Source organism: Mus musculus, chromosome 13, assembly GCF_000001635.26.
Source record: "Mus musculus strain C57BL/6J chromosome 13, GRCm38.p6 C57BL/6J".
NCBI classification, from domain to species: Eukaryota; Metazoa; Chordata; class Mammalia; order Rodentia; family Muridae; genus Mus; species Mus musculus.
In genome coordinates this window covers 37,655,664-37,674,928 of record NC_000079.6, presented here as the reverse complement: position 1 = coordinate 37,674,928, position 19,265 = coordinate 37,655,664, and the positions used below count along the sequence as shown (strand labels likewise).

At 44.8% G+C, this 19,265-nt stretch overlaps 1 long non-coding RNA gene across 3 annotated transcripts; it reads left to right on the top strand.

Annotated features, from left to right (window-relative positions):
• The first annotated feature begins 7,193 nt into the window (after window positions 1–7,193).
• On the top strand, window positions 7,194–17,916 carry AI463229. 3 transcript variants are annotated; one of them, XR_382206.3, is made up of 3 exons: window positions 7,194–7,431; window positions 16,159–16,235; window positions 16,768–17,916. It is a non-coding gene; the product is annotated as an expressed sequence AI463229 (long non-coding RNA). The 3 variants fall into 3 exon arrangements; XR_382207.3 differs by having other exon boundaries at window positions 7,292–7,431; window positions 17,312–17,916; XR_873256.2 differs by having other exon boundaries at window positions 7,200–7,431; window positions 16,159–17,916.
• Window positions 17,917–19,265: the final 1,349 nt, after the last annotated feature.

The following is a 19,265-nucleotide window of genomic DNA, read 5'->3' as shown; positions in this document are numbered from 1 at the left end:
CTAGTGGGGGCGGGGCTTAGGTGGCTATTTCATCATGTGCCGTTGTGTAGAGTCAAATGTTTGATTTCGTAGAGAGCAAGAGGCAGCTGAGATTTACCTGGACGCGGTTCAGACTAGGGAGCAGTCAAGGCAAATAGCCAGGAGCCTCTAGAGAGATTTTGTTAGATGAACCACCCCACCCCAATCCAACTCACAGAGAGCCAAGCTCTCAAGAGAGTAGCTTACCCAAGGGCCCGTCTTCCTCTCTGACAGGTGCAATCTGGCTGAGTCCCTGCACGTGCCTGTCAGTTTCGCATCTTTTAGCTCTTCCTGGGAAACCCCCCCCCCCCGAGAAGAACATAAAAGAAATGGGACTCCGGAGGCATACCTCATCAATTTCTGATCAGCTAAAGAACACTTGGCTAAAACCCAACAAGTATGCTGGTGTCTGTTGTTCAGGGGGCCTTGATCCGGCCGGTTGGGAATGAGTGGAGTTTGAAACAAAACAGCAGAATGGAGAGAAGTCAGTCCTACTGCTCTTCTCTTTCTCTGGCCCGTTTTATTGGGTATCACTTATGTGTGCTCACTAAATGTCGCCAAGTGGTCATATGAGATGGGCCCAGCTGGCAGGTGAAACTCACTGGTCCACGTGTGGACAGCCAGGCTTGTTTGGATTCCCAAGGACCTCAACTAGCGCAGGTGAATGAATGCTCACTCGAGATTTAGAGTTGCATGTTTGAGAATAGAGTAGAAAGCATCACTGTAATTTGGGCATTATAATGTTTCATCATCAGATTAAGGAATTCCTTCCTTCCTTCCTTCCTTCCTTCCTTCCTTCCTTCCTTTCTTTTTTTTTTGAGACAGAGTTTCTCTGTATATCCCTGGCTGTCCTGGAACTCACTCTGTTGACCAGGCTGGCCTCGAACTCAGAGATCCGCCTGCCTCTGCCTCCCAAGTGCTGGGATTAAAGGCGTGCGCCACCACGCCTGGCCCAGATTAAAGAATTTATATGACAGGTGCAATAAGATGCTGTACTGTAGGGAACTATATCTTGCTACCCAAATGGTCATGGAATGATTAAAATCAGAACACACACACACATTACACACACATACACATATACACACATACACACACATACACATATACACACACACATACATGCATACATACACAAACACACACACACACACACACACACACACACACACACGAAATGGAATGGAAAGGAACAGATCTACTGTCTGTTAACAGGCAGAGCCTTCCTGGGTACATTTCTATAACAGAACCATCCAATTAGACTCTGGAGCTAGAAATGGTATCTAGGAGGTTGGCTGACCAAATTTTGGTGGAAGGAAGTGAGCAAAGACAGGAGGGATTGCTCACACCATATTGTGAGTGTAATTTAATGAAATTCAATGAAAATACTATTTTTTAGTCTAACAGGATGTATAATCTCTCCCACGTGTTAGCCACAAATAGTGAATGGGTACATTCCTGAGTGAGGTTTTTTTTTTTTCCTCCCCCTTTGAGAATTTTGAGTTTCACATAATGTATTTTGACCATATTCATCCTCCAACTTCGTGTCTCTTTTATTTTAAACTTTTCAAGACTAGCTTATGCTAAGTCCTCTCAGGTCTGTGGTCCTTTCCCTGGGGCTGCCTAGATTCACCAGGGGCTACACTCTTAGAGAAAACTCACTCATCTTCTCTCAGCTTCTAACCATTACCAATCGCTCCCCTAGCTAGGATGGCAGGGTGGCCCCAACACCCTTCCCAAGCTGGGATTCAGTTAGGCTTGGGCTGGCATGAGGTTTTTCTGTAAGAACCACACTGAGCAGGTTTTAAAAAGGGATCTTAAAAAAGAAAATCTGTTAAAAATCTTCGTTCACTTTCCAAAATGAAATGTTTTAGTGTAGTATGGAAGTAGCTCCCAGAGTAAAAGGTAGTCTGTGATGCTGTACAGGTTAGGGTTTTTGTGTTTTGTTTTGTTTGTTTGTTTGTTTGTCAGCTTGGCTTAAACTAGGTTCATCAGAGGAGAAGAGTCTCAGCTGAAAAATGATTCCACGAGCCTGGCCTATAGGCAAGACGGTGGGGGCATTTGTTCTTGATTAATGACTGATGGGTGGGGGCCTAGCCCACTGTGGGAGGTGCCACCCTGGGTAGGCAGTCCCAAGGGACGTAGAAGAAAGGTGAGTCTGGAGAGCAACCCAGTAAGCAGCATTCCTCCATGGTTTCTGATTCACTTCCTGTCTCCCAGGTTCCTGCCTTGAGTTTCTGTCCAGACTTCCCTCCATGACGGACTGTAACCCGTAAGGTGGCATGAATTTGTGCCACACAAGTTGCTTTTTGTTATGGTCTTTATCACAGCAATAGAAAGCCAACTGCCACAGGTCCTGGGCTTAGTGGCTGAGAGTGGAAATGCTATTCTTAGTATCACAACAGAATCAGTCGCTCTTCAACTCAGCTAAAATTGTCTTAGTGTGTGGCACCGAGAAGGGATCTTGGTGTTGTTTATCAAGACAAGATCACCGGTAGCTCAGGCTGGCCTCAAGTAGCATGTATAGAGGTTAACTTGGAGACCTAATCCTCCTGCCTCCATCTTCCAAGTGCTGGGATTATAGGTGTGTGCTCCCACACCCAGACCAACAGTATACCTCAATGCTAACATATGTTTTAAATGTTTATTAAGTACAGCCATTTAACCAGAAATGCTGACTAGTAGAAATGATTAGGTATGACACTTTTAAAAAGACAAGATAAAGCAAAATTTAGTTTTTGCTCACAAAATGTCTTCCTGACCTCCTATGCTATTTCTAGGCTTTTTTGGCCACATGGGAGGAATGTTGTGCAGCTCACTCAAGGATGCTCAGGCTGAGAGGATGAGGCCCATGGGATTCCTTTTCTCTTCCTCACTTCCTGCGCAGTCCCCCTTCTTCCTTACTTTTGGTTTCTAAATTTACTATTGTTATCACTATTATCAAAATTAATAATATTATATTTTATTATATCAATGTTAACATCACACAATTTATTATATTGACAGCAACTTAATATAACTGATATAATAGCAATATCATGTAAATGATTAATATCACAACATAGAATTAATATATAATTATGCAACACACAATTAACTGCATTATATAATTAATTGTGTATTATATATTATTAAATATATATTAGTATAACATGTAACATACAACATGAAATATATAATATAACATTTATTTACATTTATTTATTTTATTTTATGAAATATTAATTTAAACACTTGATATGTGATATTATTTATTACTATAATATACAATAATATATTACATGTATTATATATTACACATATATGTATATGTGATAAATGTAAAATTACATATGATATATTATATCATATAATTAATACAATATTATTATACTAATACTGATATTATTTATCATAGTAATATTATCATAGTTATTTGTATGTTTGTATGTGCAGACATGTATATACCATGATGAACATGTTGAGGGCAGATGGTGACTCTGAGGAATCACTTCTCTCTACCACGGATTCTGGTGATAGACAGGCTGCTAAGGCTTGCAAGGCAAGTACTTTGACCTGCCGTCTTAGTCATTGGTCTATTGCTGTTGTGAAACACCGTGACTAAGGCAACTCTTACTCACGGCAGGAGCTTGGCAGCACTCACAGTGCTAGAACAGTAGCTAAGAGCTACATCCTGACCTGAAGACAGACAGAGACAGAGACAGAGACAGAGACAGAGAGAGACAGAGACAGAGAGAGAGAGAGAGAGAGAGAGAGAGAGAGAGAGAGTCAGACAGAGACTGAACCTGACGTGGGCTTCTGAAACCAAAGCCAACCCTCAGTGACATGTCCAACAAGAACAGGCTCCCTCACCCTTCTCCCTGATGACTGAACATTCAAATATATAAGACTATAGGAGTCGTTTTTACCCAAACCACCACACTTGGAACCACTTCTCTCAACTCCCTTTTGGTTTTGTGTGGAAAGATCTCATGTATTCCAGGCTGAGTTTTACACTCTCTAAGTACCGGAGAGTGACCCTGAACTCCTGGACCTTCTTTTCCACAACGGAGCCTTGAGGTTCTTAGGTTCTGAAATTGGAGTTCATTAGGTAAGTGTTACCTGGGGCTCGTCTCATGCTAGCCAAGCCAACTGATAAGACAGTTAAGTGGTACACCAAGGACCTTGCCTTGCTCTCTGTGCTCATGACTGTGGAAGTGTGTGGCGGGATCAACTCTGTCAGTCTGTGTTTCGGAATGATTGTGGTGGACTGTGTGGGGCTGAAGAGGGAGAGACAAATACTCTTGCTATTTAATCTACAGAGAGGGTGGGAGTTATTTGTTTCATTTACAACCTAATCTATCCTGATGCAGCATCCTTTAACATGCTCTTGGTATGATTGGTAACTTCTAGTTCCAAGCATGGGAAAGAGAAATATAACTGAGTTCAAATAGGGTTTCCAGCTAATCTATGTGAAAATCTCAATGACTTGTAATCCAACTGATCAGCGCTTTTCTCTCCACCTTCCAGGCACTGGCCCAGGCCATGCACACTCTGGATTGTTAGGAAACCGTCTCTCACTTTCCTCCCAGTCTATCTTTGCCATCCCAACCTCCTTCCTGAATCCAGTCCCAGAACACCTTTTACAAAAGTCATGTTTTAGTTAACAATACATTTGAACTTTCTTGTTAACAAAATAGTTATTTTATTTTCTTTTTTAAGTATTTAAAAATATTTATGTGTGTGTGTGTGTGCATGCATGTGTGCACATGCACATCTGTTTGCCTATGTGTGCATCACACATGCACAGGTGCTCGCAGAGGGCAGAAGAGGGCACCTCCTGTAGCTAGACTTAGAGGTGGCTAACAGCCACCTAATGTGGGTGCTAGGAATCAAACCAGAATCCTTTGCAAAAGCAGCAAGTGCTCTTAACTGCTGAACCATTTGTCTAGGCACTTAATTAGTTATTCTTCGTCCTGAAGGGTCAGGAACAGCTTGGGACTCACTCTCAACCATTTGCCAAAGGTCCTCCCTCTGATTGGGTAGCTCATAGGGTTTTGCACAGAAGGGGAGGGCAGGTGGCAACATGATACCCAGAGAATTAGAACATAAGGCACTACCTTATCTGCCGGGGATATTTCCACCCAGCAGTGAAGCCCTGGTTGACTATGAGGCACATCCTGACTTCTAACCCAGTCTCTGGGAATACAATACATCGGAGGCTTGCTTAATCAAAAAGCCCGCCTGGCTGACACATCTTATTGTTCGCCCGTTTAATGGTGAGACTATAGGCATATTCTTAAGAGGCCTTGGGATATTAAAAACTAAATTAAAAAAACGATTGTTGGGATTGTTTAAATAGTAGGCATGTACACACCATTGCTATAGGTGTAAATGAAATGACCTTGGAGGCTCATGGGTAAAGACTTGGTCTCCAGTGTGGCGCTGTTAAAAGCTTGTAGAGACATTAAGAGATGGGTTTTAGAGTCTTTGTGCGTATGTCCCTGACCAGGATAGTGTGTCCCTGGTCCTCCTTTCTCTCTTTTTCACTTGTTTCCATCATGATGTCCTGTGTGGCTAATCAGTCACAGAGTGAAACTTCTAGAACTTATTAAAGCAAAACTCTTTTTCCTTATGGCTGTTTATTTTCAACACATGTTTAGTAATGAAAAGCTAACCTACCTACGGTTTTAAAAATTTTTTTTCTTGTAGATATTTTCATCATAAAGACAGTGAATTTATTTAGTAAAAGAAGTCTGTAACCAAAACTGACAAAGGCAACCTTACCATCACAGAGGGAACTCTGTGAAGCATACAAGATGAACAAAGTAATTAGTGTATTTACGAACCAGGGATTGTTGCATAGTTCAAGGATGCGGAAGGTAAGAAGAGAGGCAGAGTGGTACTTGGGCAATGAGCCACTGAGGCTAAGTGTGCCTGTGGCTTCTCACTCCCTTTGGTAGCAGGACCCAATTTGATCCTTTGAAAATGAAGTATGACAAGTGTCATGATTTGAATGCACCCCCCACCCCCAGAGGTCACATGCTAGATGAAAACTCATTTCCAATAAAATCATGATGGGAGGTGAGGCCAAATAGAAAGCCATGGAGGAACCACCATCATGAGTGGATTAAAGCCATCACTGGGGGTTGGGTTCTTCATAGAAGGACGACGTTAGGGCTGGAGGCATGGCTCAGCAACTCAGACTGCTTGATGCTCTTACAGAGGACTGCAGTTCAGTTCCCAGCATTCATAGGTGAGCAGCTCACAGATACTGTAATTCCAGAACCAGTACAGTACCAGATTCCAGCATCTTTAGTCTCCAGTGGCCCCTGTACACAATTATAAGGCCACATTCTCTAATGAGGGTTTATTGGCAGTTAATGGCTGCTGGAGAAAGGGGAGTCACCATACCCATGCTCACAAAAGCAACCCTAATTAAACTCAGGAATCATTAAAAAAAATGACATGAAAGTACAAAAGTCTTCTAGGAAGGCTGGGTTAAAGGATAAGAAATGGTTAAGGGGGGATACAATCAGATACACACTAAATAAATACTAATATTTCATTAAAACATGTCACCCTGGCTGGGTGGAGTGGTGCATGCCTTTAATCCCAGCACTCAAGAGACAGGCAGACAGCTCTGTGAGTTCAAAGTCAACCTTGTCTACCTAGCGAATTCCAGGCCAACCAGGGCTGCATCATGAGACCTCCCCACTACCTAAACAACAAAACAACAGCAAGGCTTGAATGAAAAGGTGTCCTGTGAGGAGTGGCGTTCTTGGGGTGACTACCATTTCTGGACCAATCAGCATAAAGGACACACATTGCTCAATGGGTCCTGAGCCACAGTTGGTTAGGAGCAAGGTGGTAGGGTGGCTAGAGGAAACAATGGTGCATTGTATAAAGTCTCTCAAGAAGGCATTTGGAACGGTTTCACTATAAGGAAATGGGCTGAGGGCCGGTTTAGCAAGTGCAGGATGTGAGCTTGATCATCTCCGGCACCACAAAAAAGAAAAAAGGATATGCTTATCCTATTTTAAATATTACCAAGTGTGTGCATGTACCAAACACCATATGGTGCCCTATAAGTGTGCACAGTCCTTATGGTTTAACAAATCAGTTAAAAGTGAAAAATTAAAATAAAATAAAAAAAAAGATTGAACCAAAAGAACATGCTCTTGGTCTTTCTAAGGTAGAGTGCCAGTCTCCATTGCAAACAGTGGCCCTTGAAAGAGCAAGCTTCAAGGAAGGACAGGCAGGGGGGGCATCCTGAAGCCTGTCAGAACCGTGGGCCTTATCCAAAGGGAAAAAGTAGCTGTCACTTGTTAGAGCAGAGTCCTCGGCACAGTGTGTCCGTCCTGTTTGGAAGTGTTCCCAAAAGGACTCGTGAGCTCTGTGCCATCAAGTACTTCCCTTCATCAAGCTGAGGAGGTGAGAGCTGGAAATGAGTACTGGACAAGGGAGGGGGGAGGGAGAAGGAGGGGGAGGGAGGGAGGGAGAGAGAGAGAAGAAAAGAAAGATGGAAGGAGGGAGGGGGAGGGGGAGGAGAAGAGAGGAGAAGAGGAGAGAGGAGAGGAGAGGAGAGGAGAGGAGAGGAGAGGAGAGGAGAGGAGAGGAGAGGAGAGGAGAGGAGAGGAGAGGAGAGGAGAGGAGAGATGTAGATAGGAACAGAGTGGAAGGAAAGAGGAAGAGCGAGGGAAAAGAGCGAGGTGCAAGAATCCTTCATATTCCCAGAGAGCAGGACTGCACAGACAGCTCTAGAACTGTTCGTGGTTGGGACGTCCAGTTCTGCGCAGTAGTTTAGAACCACAGACGGCTGGTTCTAGTCAAAGTCTTACTAAACCTTGGAGGAAGGTCACTTTTACCAAAGCGAAAGGCAGAAAGGCTGACTTGTAGCAGACGGGAGCTTGGTTCAGAATGTGGTTAACCCTTGTCCAGAGGAGACAGAATGTGCCCCTTCTGAGGGCTCGTGGAACCCTTCTCGCCGGTGCTTCCTCCTACGCAGGGCTCTGCCCTTACAGCTGGAATGCATCCCGCTGCTGGAGGCCACAGGTGCCACACACTTCTTCGTTGTGCCACAGATTAATCCACACGGTCAGGACTGTTGCTGGGGAACTCCAGCCGGCAAAGAATTCCAGTGGGTCAGAGACAAGTTGGTGTAAGTGCTGGCACGGCGCGGCTCACCTGTTGTGTGATTAAGTCATGAGCTGCCGGTTGTTGTCTTTGGGACAAGGCCAGGCAGCATTTGTTCAAGGGAAGAACGAGGCTCTGTGTGCTGTGTGACTGTATCAATAGTCACGGGCAAACAGATTCCCGCAGAAGGGTAGAATGGGAAGTGGGCGGTGCAGACAAAGCAGCTGTGTGGAAAGATATCTCCGTCAAGAATGGGTTGGTGGCGAGGAACAAAAACTCCCTTAGCCGGAGTAGAAATGGGATCTGTTGATGGTGTCGGGGAACTCAGGAAACATGGAAGGAAGGTGAGGCTGACGTCATGGGAACTGGAGGCCTCTCTAGGAGCTCCTCACTCCCTGACCTGCTCTCTCACCTCTTGGGTAGGTCAACCTCATTCCTCTTTCTTGACAGGAGGCTTCTTTCCAAGGCCTCTCTCTCTTATGACTTGGGCCTGTATGAGGATTGCGGTTGCCATGGTGCCCATGAGTCCTCCACCTCACCACAGCCTTAGGCTACTCCCCAGCAAGATACCCAGTGTTTGCCAGTGATGGACCCAATATTCCCAGGAAGGCCTGTAGTAGTCTTTAGCAAAGCACTCAATATTCTCCAGGGAGGGACTCAGTACTCACTGTCAAGATGGGCTCTTTCAGGAGTTCTTTGAAAATGACTCCGTGTGTGTGTGTGTGTGTGTGTGTGTGTGTGTGTGTGTAGGTGGTATGCCACAGGACAAATGTCAGAGGACAACTTGTGGGAGTTAGTTCCCTTGCTCTACCCCGAGGGTGGGTCCTGGGAATTGAACTTGGGTCTTCAGACCTTGGTGGCAAGCTCCTTTATCTGTTGACTCATTTTCTTGGCCATATTTCAGGAAGTCTTAAGATGGGTGCCCTTATGGTTCTAACCATTGGGAGCTAGCAAATGTGAGCCTAGGGTGAGCTTCTGGTCTCTGGCTTATCACTGGGAGTAGGTTCTCTGAGAATGAGTAGGGTGGGAGTCAAGATGGTAGATGCAGGGAATGGCAGATATATTTGTGTGAGCACTGATTGCTGGGTTGGGGTGGACACTGCTGTAAATGATAGCACTGATAGGATCTATCTGTACTGACTCTGGCTCCTGGGAAGCCAGGCTCTACAGAGGTCAGGATATGACCTTGGCTTGGAGTAACAGTGGTATAGCCAGCACTGCATTAAAGAGCCAATTGATACATAAAATGGCTGAGAAACTTAAGGAATAGTTAAGATCAGAATCTTGGTGCCTCTTAGAGGGCAGATGCCCCTGGCAGGGGCATCTTGGAAAGGTCGTGATAAGATGGAGTAGGGTTAGGTTAGACTTGGGTGAGCTCCCCTTGTAGCCAAGCAGGGAGTGATGTAAGACACTTTGGTAAGTTTTGTTAGTGTGGATGGCAGGGGAGAAGGCCAGGTGGCTTAAGATGGCTCACAAGCTGTAAAAGGGAAAGGCTGACTATACCCATAGTTGCCACTGGATGGTAGGAGGGAGAAAACTCTTCAGGGCGATTGTGGAGCCTGGGGGAGGGTGGGCAAAGGACCTGCATCATGGAAGTGGACTCACAGCAGAGAGGACAAGGAGGGGTGGGGTACACCTGAGAGGAGACGATGGGGAAGATGGGACTGATGGAGCTGGAGGAGGAGTTGCAGAGATATGACGGGGGCAAGATGGGACAACCTGTGCCTTGTAAAATACAGATAACTAATGTCACAAAAGCGTGTGGGGAGACAAAACAGAAGCATGTCAGAGCACATTCACAGGAGCACCTACATATACACTTTCACGTACACACACATACAAACACACAGAGATCCAAGATACTATGTCTGAGGTTAACTCAGGGAATGTGGAACAAGAAGAGTATTAGATCTTGTATCAAAGAAGCCCTTTGCCAGGGAGCTCAGAGCTTGCCCACACTGCATAAAGAGGGTTGAGATTCCTTGGGGAGCTGGGATGTGGCTGGGCTCTGGTGGCCTATTTTGGTCAGAATCTTCTTTCTGTCTGTCTTGGAAGAAAACCAATTTCTGGTTTGCTTTGTTGTTGTTGTTGTTGTTTGTTTTTGTTTATGTCAAAATATTAAAGAGTAAATTCTTCCTTACCCTGACTAATTCCAAGGCGTAGTTAGACTATTGAGAGCTGATCATTTTTTTGGGGGGGGGGATTGCTTCAGTAGAGGAGGGCATGTGGAAGCTTTAGGCAACATCTTTGAGAAGTGTAGTTGAAGGTGCAGGGGTTTTGAAGAAGCCATGCCTTAGAGTTTCTATTTCTGGGATAAAACCATACCCAAAAGCATCTTGGGAAGGAAAGGGTTGATTTGGCTTACACGTCCTGAGCTACAGTCCATTGAGGGAAGCCGAGGCAGGAACTGAAGCAGAGGTCATGGAGGAATGCTGTTTGCTGGCTTGCTCAGCCTGCTTTCTAATACACCCCAGGGCCACTAGCCATGGGGGGAGTATTATCACCCACAGTGTGTTGGGCCCTCCCACATCAATCACTAGTCAATCATTAGTCAATCAGTTATTAATCATTCAATCATTAGTCAATCAATCATTAGTCACTCTACACACACAAACACACACACACACACACACACACACACACACACACACACACACACACACACATTCTCCTATGGAGAATGCATTTACTGGGATTAGCTAACCCTGCCTCGTCCTCTAGATGTATATGATAACCCTGCCTCCTTGTTTATCTGTATACAGTAACTCCACCTTCCTGGTCACCTGTATATAATAATTACAGTGAGCTTCTGAGTTTGCCACAGCTTCTCCATCAGACAGCCCAGTCCATCCTATTGCAGCTTTTTTGTGTGTCCTTGTGTCTGGATTTTCTTCATCCCCTCACCTCCCCAGTTAGGTCAGGTCTTGGGAGCCACGCAAAGATACTGCATGGCTGACCAGCAAGCACTTGTAATATGAAGGAATCAATGACAGGTTCAAATCAACTGTAAAGATGACTGTTTATCAGCTGGGCAGTGGTGGCGCATGCCTTTAATCCCAGAACTTGGGAGGCAGAGGCAGGTGGATTTCTGAGTTCAAGGCAAGCCTGGTCTATAGAGTGAGTTCCAGGACAGCCAGGGCTACACAGAGAAACCCTGTCTCAAAAAACAAAACAAAACAAAACAACAACAACAACAACAACAACAAAAAACCCAAACCCAAACCAAAAAAACAAAACAAAACAAAACAAAAAAAAGACTGTTTATCACAGAAAATAAATGAGCAAGGCATGCTGGTACATGTTTGTGATCTCAGAGCTCAGAAAGCTGAGGCAGGATGGTTGGGAGTTCCAGGACAGGCTGGGGAGACTCTGCTTCAAATACTGACTGACTGACTCACTCACTCACTCACCCACTCTAGGAAAAACAACAAAACAAAATCTAAAACATAAGTAAGCAATTCGAACAAAGGACATGGTCAGAAGAGTCAGAAGAATTATAATAGATTAAATGTTTTTCTATCACGCACAGACTAAGAGAAATGCAAAATCATTGGGACCCTATGCCACTGTGTCACAAGCGTCCATGTCTTCTAAGGCTCAGGAAGGATTCAGAAAGGATAGCGCTAACTCCAGTAGGATGGCTGTGAGCCAACCTCTACGGTTTCAAGTGGGAACCTGAATAGTCACGGCTTCCATAAAAAGCTATTTGTAAATACATGTCAAATGTTATAAAAAAAAGTACACATTAGTTGCTCCTGCAAGATTCCATTTCTAATTTTATGACTAGATCACGGACTAACTATATTTCATTATCTTGAGTACTCCATGATAGTAGGGTATTTGTGAAGAGATGAGAACTTTTTTTTTTTTTTAAAGAAAACAGTGGTTGGAGAATCAGTAAGGTATTATGATAGAAATTTCTTGTGCATGTGTGGTGTATACATTTGTGTTCCTATGTCTTGCGTACATGTGTGTGGGATATACATGTATGTATGTATTCAGGCATGTAACTACGTACATAGTGGCCGGATGGGGATGTTAGGTACCCCTCTCCACCACTCTCCACAGTATTCTCTGTACACAGGGTCTCTCATTCAACAAAGAGTGCTTGTAGTTTTCAGGTAAGCAGGAGGCCAGCAAGGCACAGTAATCCTCCCGTCTCTTCCACCTTTTCTTGTTTGTTTTGGTCGGTTGAGACAAGGTCTCTCTACAGAGCCCCAGCTATCCTCGAACTCACTGCATGAGCCAGGCTGGTCTTGAATTCACAGAGATCAGTCTGCCTCCTCACAGGTGGTTGTGGTCACGTGACTTTTTCAAGTGTGCGTGTGATAGAAATCAAGATCCTCGTGTTTGCATAACAAGCACTTTCGAATTGATGAAATCTTCTGTAATTATTATTGTTATATACACAGAAGCACACATTCTTATCTATATGACCTACTGAGTCCAGTTGGTGCTGCCCATAGGCACATGTGTTTAGGGCTGACCACTCAGGGTTAAAACCTACTGGGACTTAGCCATGAAGTAATTGGAGTCTTCCTCTCTTGGCAGCTAAGAGCTGCTAACAGCTTTTCAGTTAGGGGCGGGACCTTATGAAATATTTCCTGTACATGTTGGCATGTCAACTGGTGTGGTCCTGTGAAGGCATTCTTATTTTTGAGAGTTTATGGCAGTAGCATCCTTACCATGTTCAGAATATACTGTCTCACGGCAGTTGGGCCTATCCTCTGGCTCTTTCGATCTCTCTGCCTCTCCTCGCTAAGGTTCCCTGAGCCTCAGAGTCAGTACCTCTGTTGTAGATCTCTCAATCTATCAGATCCCTCTTCTAAGGCCCGAGTTTCTACTACCAGTATTTTCTCCCCAAAAATTGATCAGTGAAATGATTATCCTAGAAACACGTTCCTGACAATGTAGTAGTTCTCGTGGGTGTTTTTGTTATTTTTATTCACTTACTATTTTGACAGTGAGTAAAATAACCAAGAAGCAAAACATAAACGAAAGCCAAAACCAAACCAATCCAAACAAAAAAAGACCCTAGGAGACCAGTTGCCAAATTAAGTACACACACACTCAGAGCCAAGTTATTCCTGTCATATTTAATCAACTTGCTTTTGTGTGACTCAAGTTTATTGTGTTTGTCAGTGTGTGTATCTGTTGTAGAGACCAGAGGAGGGCATGGCTTCTGCTTTACCCTCCGGCTTATTCCTTTGAGGCAGGGTCCTTCATAGAACCTGAATCTTGCAGCCTTTGGCTAGGCTGGCAGCCTTCCAGAAGAACCAATCCTGTCTTCCTCTCACTCAGTGCGGGGTTATTGGTGGGCTAGGAACCAGGTCTAGCTTGTTTTATAGATGTCGGGACCCAAACCCCAGTCTTAAGATTCGCAGAGTGGGTGAATGCCCTTAACCCCGAGCCACCTTTCCAGCCTGAGATTGGTTCGCTTTCAAAACATTCTAGTGAGCATTACTCTTAAGGATTCAATCATATTACTAGCGTATAGTCATTAGAATGTGTTACTGAGCTTTGGTTACATTGTGATCTGACTAAGGTCCTTCACTAGTGCATGGCTTCTGGGTGGAACCCCTGGGACTGAACTCCGCATCATTCTTTTTCATTCAGCATCCACGCACTGCATGGTAGAGCTGTTAAAAAAACAAACAAACAAACAAAAAAAAAAACAGTAAGACCTGCTGTTCCTGTACCAATGATACAGAATTCATTCTTCTTTAGTCTCAGAGCTAAATGCAAAGAATACATCTTTATTATCCTAATAACCATGGTCTGTGTGTATTTGGTGAGACTCATGGAATTTCTTTGTTTTGTTAATTTTCTTTTTGATGGACAAGTATGAATGCTTGTGGGGGGTGGGGAGGGACTGCTTGGGAACAAACCTCTGGGTTGCAAATGTCACACACCTGTCAGCCATGAATGGTCTTTTCTTTGGCCAGCAGTTGTGGTGTCTTTGTGCTTGGCTTCTCTTTCCAGCACCCTGTGAGTGAGCTCTCATCACAGCAAGACCTGCCTCCCCCCCACCCCCATCTGCTCTGATAGCCAGTTCCCTGTAAGCAAATGCTGAGAAAGTTCCAAAAGGTTGGGATCCAATGCAGGTTCAGTCTGCAAGGTCCAGAAAGCCCCTCCCACCAGACTCTTCCTTCTGCCCTTCCTCACTGCTCCGTATCCAATCTTAAAACCCCACACTGTGGGAATTTCCCAACTTTCAAACATAGCAATCCCCCCCCCACACACACACACAACTTATACCCATTATACAGCCGGACTGAGCCATTTAGTATGATTGTTCTTTGTCTATCACATACTATTATGCTCAGTAAATGTCCCGAGTAACAATGGGAGGAATACCCAAATTGAGCAACAACACCGAATGTACCAGACCATGTATTTTAAGTAAGATTAGATCAGGGAAGATGTCAATGTTGGCCATTTCAGGGGGTAAAGAACCTAGAGAAGGCAGAGTGCCTTGTGGGCCAGTTCTTGGCTTTTGCAGTTTGTTCCTTATTTCGGTTTCCTGGCTGCTTTTGAAAGTCCCTTCAGAGGTCACGCTGATGAGTTCTTGTAGGATTCTCTACTGGTCCATCTCAGACAGTCTTAGGATCTGGGGGGGAAACCATACTCTATGCTGGCTGAGAGCTTCTTGAACACAGCTAGGTAAACAACCCAAGTGCTGTTCATCACCTTCCTCCTCCTCCTCTTCCTCTTCCTCCTCTTCCTCTTCCTCCTCCTCCTCTTCCTACTTCTCCTCTTCCATCCTCCACCTCTTCTTTCTCCTCTTCCTCCTCCTCTTCCTCCTCCTCCTCTTCCTACTTCTCCTCTTCCATCCTCCACCTCTTCTTTCTCCTCTTCCTCCTCCTCCTCCTCCTCCTCCTCTTCCTCCTCCTCCTCCTCCTCCTCCTCCTCCTCCCCCTCCTCCTCCTCCTCTTATGTTTGTTTGTTTGTTTGTTTTCCCCAGACAGGTTTCTTTGTGTAGCCCTGGCTGTTCTGTTCTGGAACTTGCTCTGTAGACCAAATTGGCCTCGAACTCACAGAGATCTGCTTACCTCCGCCTCTGAGTGCTGGGACTAAAGACGTGCGCCACCATTGCCAGGCACCTTTCCCCAATCCCCCCAGGTCCCACAGCTCTTGATGCTTTTATCTCACTGGAGATAAAAGTAGATTCTGCACAATACAGCTTCCCACCACGGCAGCAGGCCTTCCAGGCACCAATACCAAGTCATCTAAGGAGAGTAAAGCCAGGGCTAGTTTCTGGAGCCTTGCTTACCCACAAGAGAACGTTTAATGTTTCTGCTGCTGGGTGCCAGGTATTTTGCTGGGGTGTGGCATCTGATGATGAGCCAAATGTGAGAAATAGATTATTATGGTCCTCTTTCAAAATGAGGTGTTTTTAGAGTTCATTAGTGTTACAGATGAGGTGGAGGCAGTAGATCCCTCTCTCCCTAGCTCATGTTTACTTGTCCTAGAGCCCTGAGAGATGGAAACTTACAGGTAGTCTCACTGCCTGAGCCCAGAGAAGGGGGCCAGTCTCAAGTCCCAACGTATTTGTTGGATAACGTTATGTCTTACAAACCAACGAGATGGGAGCATTTGGGACAGGGGGAAGTCCTAGCCTAAAAAGAGAGGATAGGAATTTCCTGTTATGGGCTGTACTGGGGGCAGGGGAGGAGACCTTAAAAAAAAAATCACAGCCTATGCCGATCAGCATGTTGACCATCTTTGCCCCGCCCCATGGTGATGTCCCTTTCTGCAGAATGGTGTAGTAAAACCGCTTCATTTTCACTAGTTTTAAATTTTTGTTCTTACACTATTCCCAACACAAGGACACATGTTGTTCCCTGGCCACAAGGATCCTAGGCCAGGGGGTCAGAAGGTACTCACGAAGCCTGGCTCAAATCCTAGCCAGGTGACACATCTTGCTACGGAGCTGTAGAGGTGGGACAGCAGGAACACAAAGGAGGGAGCAGGATGGGGCTGTAGACTGTGTGTGTCTCATCCTCCCCCTCCCCACCCCCGCAGGCCACAGCCTCCGAGAGGAACTGGTGAGTGCTTATGGAGCAAAGAGCATGTAGAACCTTCTAGTCTCTGACCACGTGGTAAGATGGAGCATCTGTCTCAGCAAGCTTTGCTCTCTCTTTTCTCTCTGGCCTATTCTGGTCCCCTTTCTGCAAGAGTTTGATTTTCCCTCTCTTTTCTCTACATGTCTGCAGGTGTGTCAGTACATGGATGGATAGACAAACACACACGCTCATGCACACATACTTAGGCACATACACACTTAGATACACACTTATACACACACACACACATGCTCATGCACACATACTTAGGCACATACACACTCAGACACATGCACACACTCACTCACATACACTCAGACACACACTCACACACACACATGCTCATGCATACATTCTCAGGCACACACTCAGACACACACACACTCAGACACACACATTCAGATACACTCAGACACACAAACACACTCAGGCACACACACACTCACACACACACTGAGACATGCATGTCCCATGTGGGGATAGGTTGCACTTCCTCTTTCAGCTGTGGCTTCTGGGCAGCTGCTCTACTCTGTCATTTCTGCCTTATGAAGCTTTGTCCCTATTCAAGTAACAGAAAGCAGAAAGTGGCCCGGGAAACTCGACCTTCAAGCACACAGAACAAAAGAGAGAGCCACTGTCTTCCTGGAAATGGTGCATCAAAACTATTTGCTGGGATTGGCTTAAAGCTGGCTTGATGGCTATGGTCTATTTTTGGATGGGTCAAGCTGGTATAAAAAGGATGTGTGAACGTGAAGATGAAGAAATGCACTTTCTATGGACAGAACTAAGACTCACCTGAATGAGTCTAGGAAAGAAACTTAACTCAGTTACAAAATGCTGGATAAAGCCAAGAGACTTAATAAAGTACTTTCTTGTCAAAAAAAAAAAAAAGAAAAGAGAAAAGAAAGGAAGGAAGGAAGGAAGGAAGAAAGAAAGAAAGGAGAGAAAGAAAGAAAGAAAGAAAGAAAGAGAAAGAAAGAAAGAGAAAGAAAGAAAGAAAGAAAGAAAGAAAGAAAGAGAGAGAGAGAGAAAGAAAGGGAGGAAGAAAAAGTGAAACTGTGTATCTAAATGACAAAGAGCGATTTCTTTACTTTGTGGGTTTCATGGCTCAGGCAGAAGAGGAGTTAACGCGCCATCAGTGCCAGGAAGCAACAGACCAAAAGTCACTCTGGCTATTGCTTGGAACAAGTTCTGCGCAACCAGTTACCGTTTCTCAAGTGTTCTGAAAGTGAGCCAAGAGCAGTCTGCAGAAGCGGCGGCCGGCCGGCTAAGCAGCAGCGTGGACTGTTCTCATCTCGGGCAGACGGCCGAGCAGCTTGTACAGTTATCTCTTTAATTGGCATCTCCTTTGCTTTTATTTAAAGCAGAGCCTTCTGGTGCGAAGTGCACTGAACTACCAGGGTGCTTGCCCCAGCAGACCACGGCAAAGTGACCTCGCTTCTGGAGGTGTCAGAAGAGTCCATCCACGGAGGCAGAGGCAATTAAGTCAGAGCCCTTTGACTATCCTTCCCAATCCAAGACTGCGCTCAAGATGAAGCGTTGGCAAATTGCGGTCCAGAGTGGGCCAATCCTGTCACAAGTCGAGCATGGCCTTTATGTCTCTCAATGGGGAAAAAAAAAATCAAGAACAAAGTCGTACTTTGTGATTCATGGAAATGATCTGACTTCAGATTTCAGTGTCTACAAATAAAGTTTTATTGGAATACCAGTGTGCACATCCACTTGCCTATTGTCTATGGCTGCCTTTCCAGTGAATGGAGTTGCTGAGTGGTTGCAACATAGTCTAAGGACTCACTGTCTGCTACTTTCGAGAGAAACTGTGCTGGTTTCTGGTGCCCCCCCCCCCCCCCCCCAGAAATCTTCCTTCCCTGAATCTCTGAGAACATCGTTAACTCACTGAGCTACAGTCAAGAATGAAATGAGAGAGTGAACATAAAAGCCCTGCTTTTAAAGCTCAACCCTTGTACATTCTAGGCGTGCACTCACATTTCCAACCCTATAAAAAGTCTGAGAAGCTTGAAGGCACTTGCACATATTCTTAATTCAGTTGTATCGAGAAAGAAGATCCGATGCACACATACCCAGCCACTAGGTATTGCTGGAAAGAGAAAGAACAAACAAGTCCTTCCTAATGCTTTGTATAAAATAAGTTCCATTTTTCTTCTTCAGGACTGGAAACAGTGTAAGGCTACAGATGTGTGAAATTATATACATCTGGAGGAGAGAGAAATAGCAACATGCTCATGTATGCCTCAATGATTTAAACTACTTCTGTAGTTTCATTTATATTTTAAAAGATTTACTTATTTTTACTTTATGTGGATGGATACTTTGCTTGTGTGTATGTATGTGCACTATGTGCAAGCAGTGCCCGTTGAGGCCAGTAACGGATCTGTGGAAACTGGAGGTACATATGGTTGTGAGCAGCCATGTAGGTGCTGGGACTCAAACCTGGGTCCTCTGGAAGAGCATCCATTCCTCTTAACTGCTGAGCCATCTCTCCAGCCCCATAATTCTGTTTTAAAATAAATAAGAAGAAAGACCCCACACACACACTTAGTTCAACATTAATGTTTCAAAGTCTCTCTCTCTCTTAATTTTCATAGTAAATGTATATCTGTTATGGATAGGAACTGGTTGACATGCATATCATATTAAATCCCAATGCCATGTTCCATGCAGTTGAAAGATTCAGAGCTAAGTATTAAAAGTTAAATAGAAACCAGCTATAAGCCGGGCGGTGGTGGTGCACGCCTTTGATCCCAGCACTCTGGAGGGAGAGGCAGGCAGATATCTGAGTTTGAGGCCAGCCTGGTCTACAAAGTGAGTTCCAGGATTCCAGGACAGCCAGGGCTATACAGAGAAACCCTGTCTTGAAACCCCCCCCCCCAAAAAAAACCAAAAAACCAGCTATAGTGGTACATATCTTTAATCCCAGCACGTAGAAAGGATAAGCAGGTGGGTCTCTGGGAATTAAAAGTCAGCCTAGTCTATGCGTAGTGAGTTTCAAAACAGCCAGGGCTACAAAGATGTCTCGAAATCAGAAAAATATAAAAAAGAAACTAA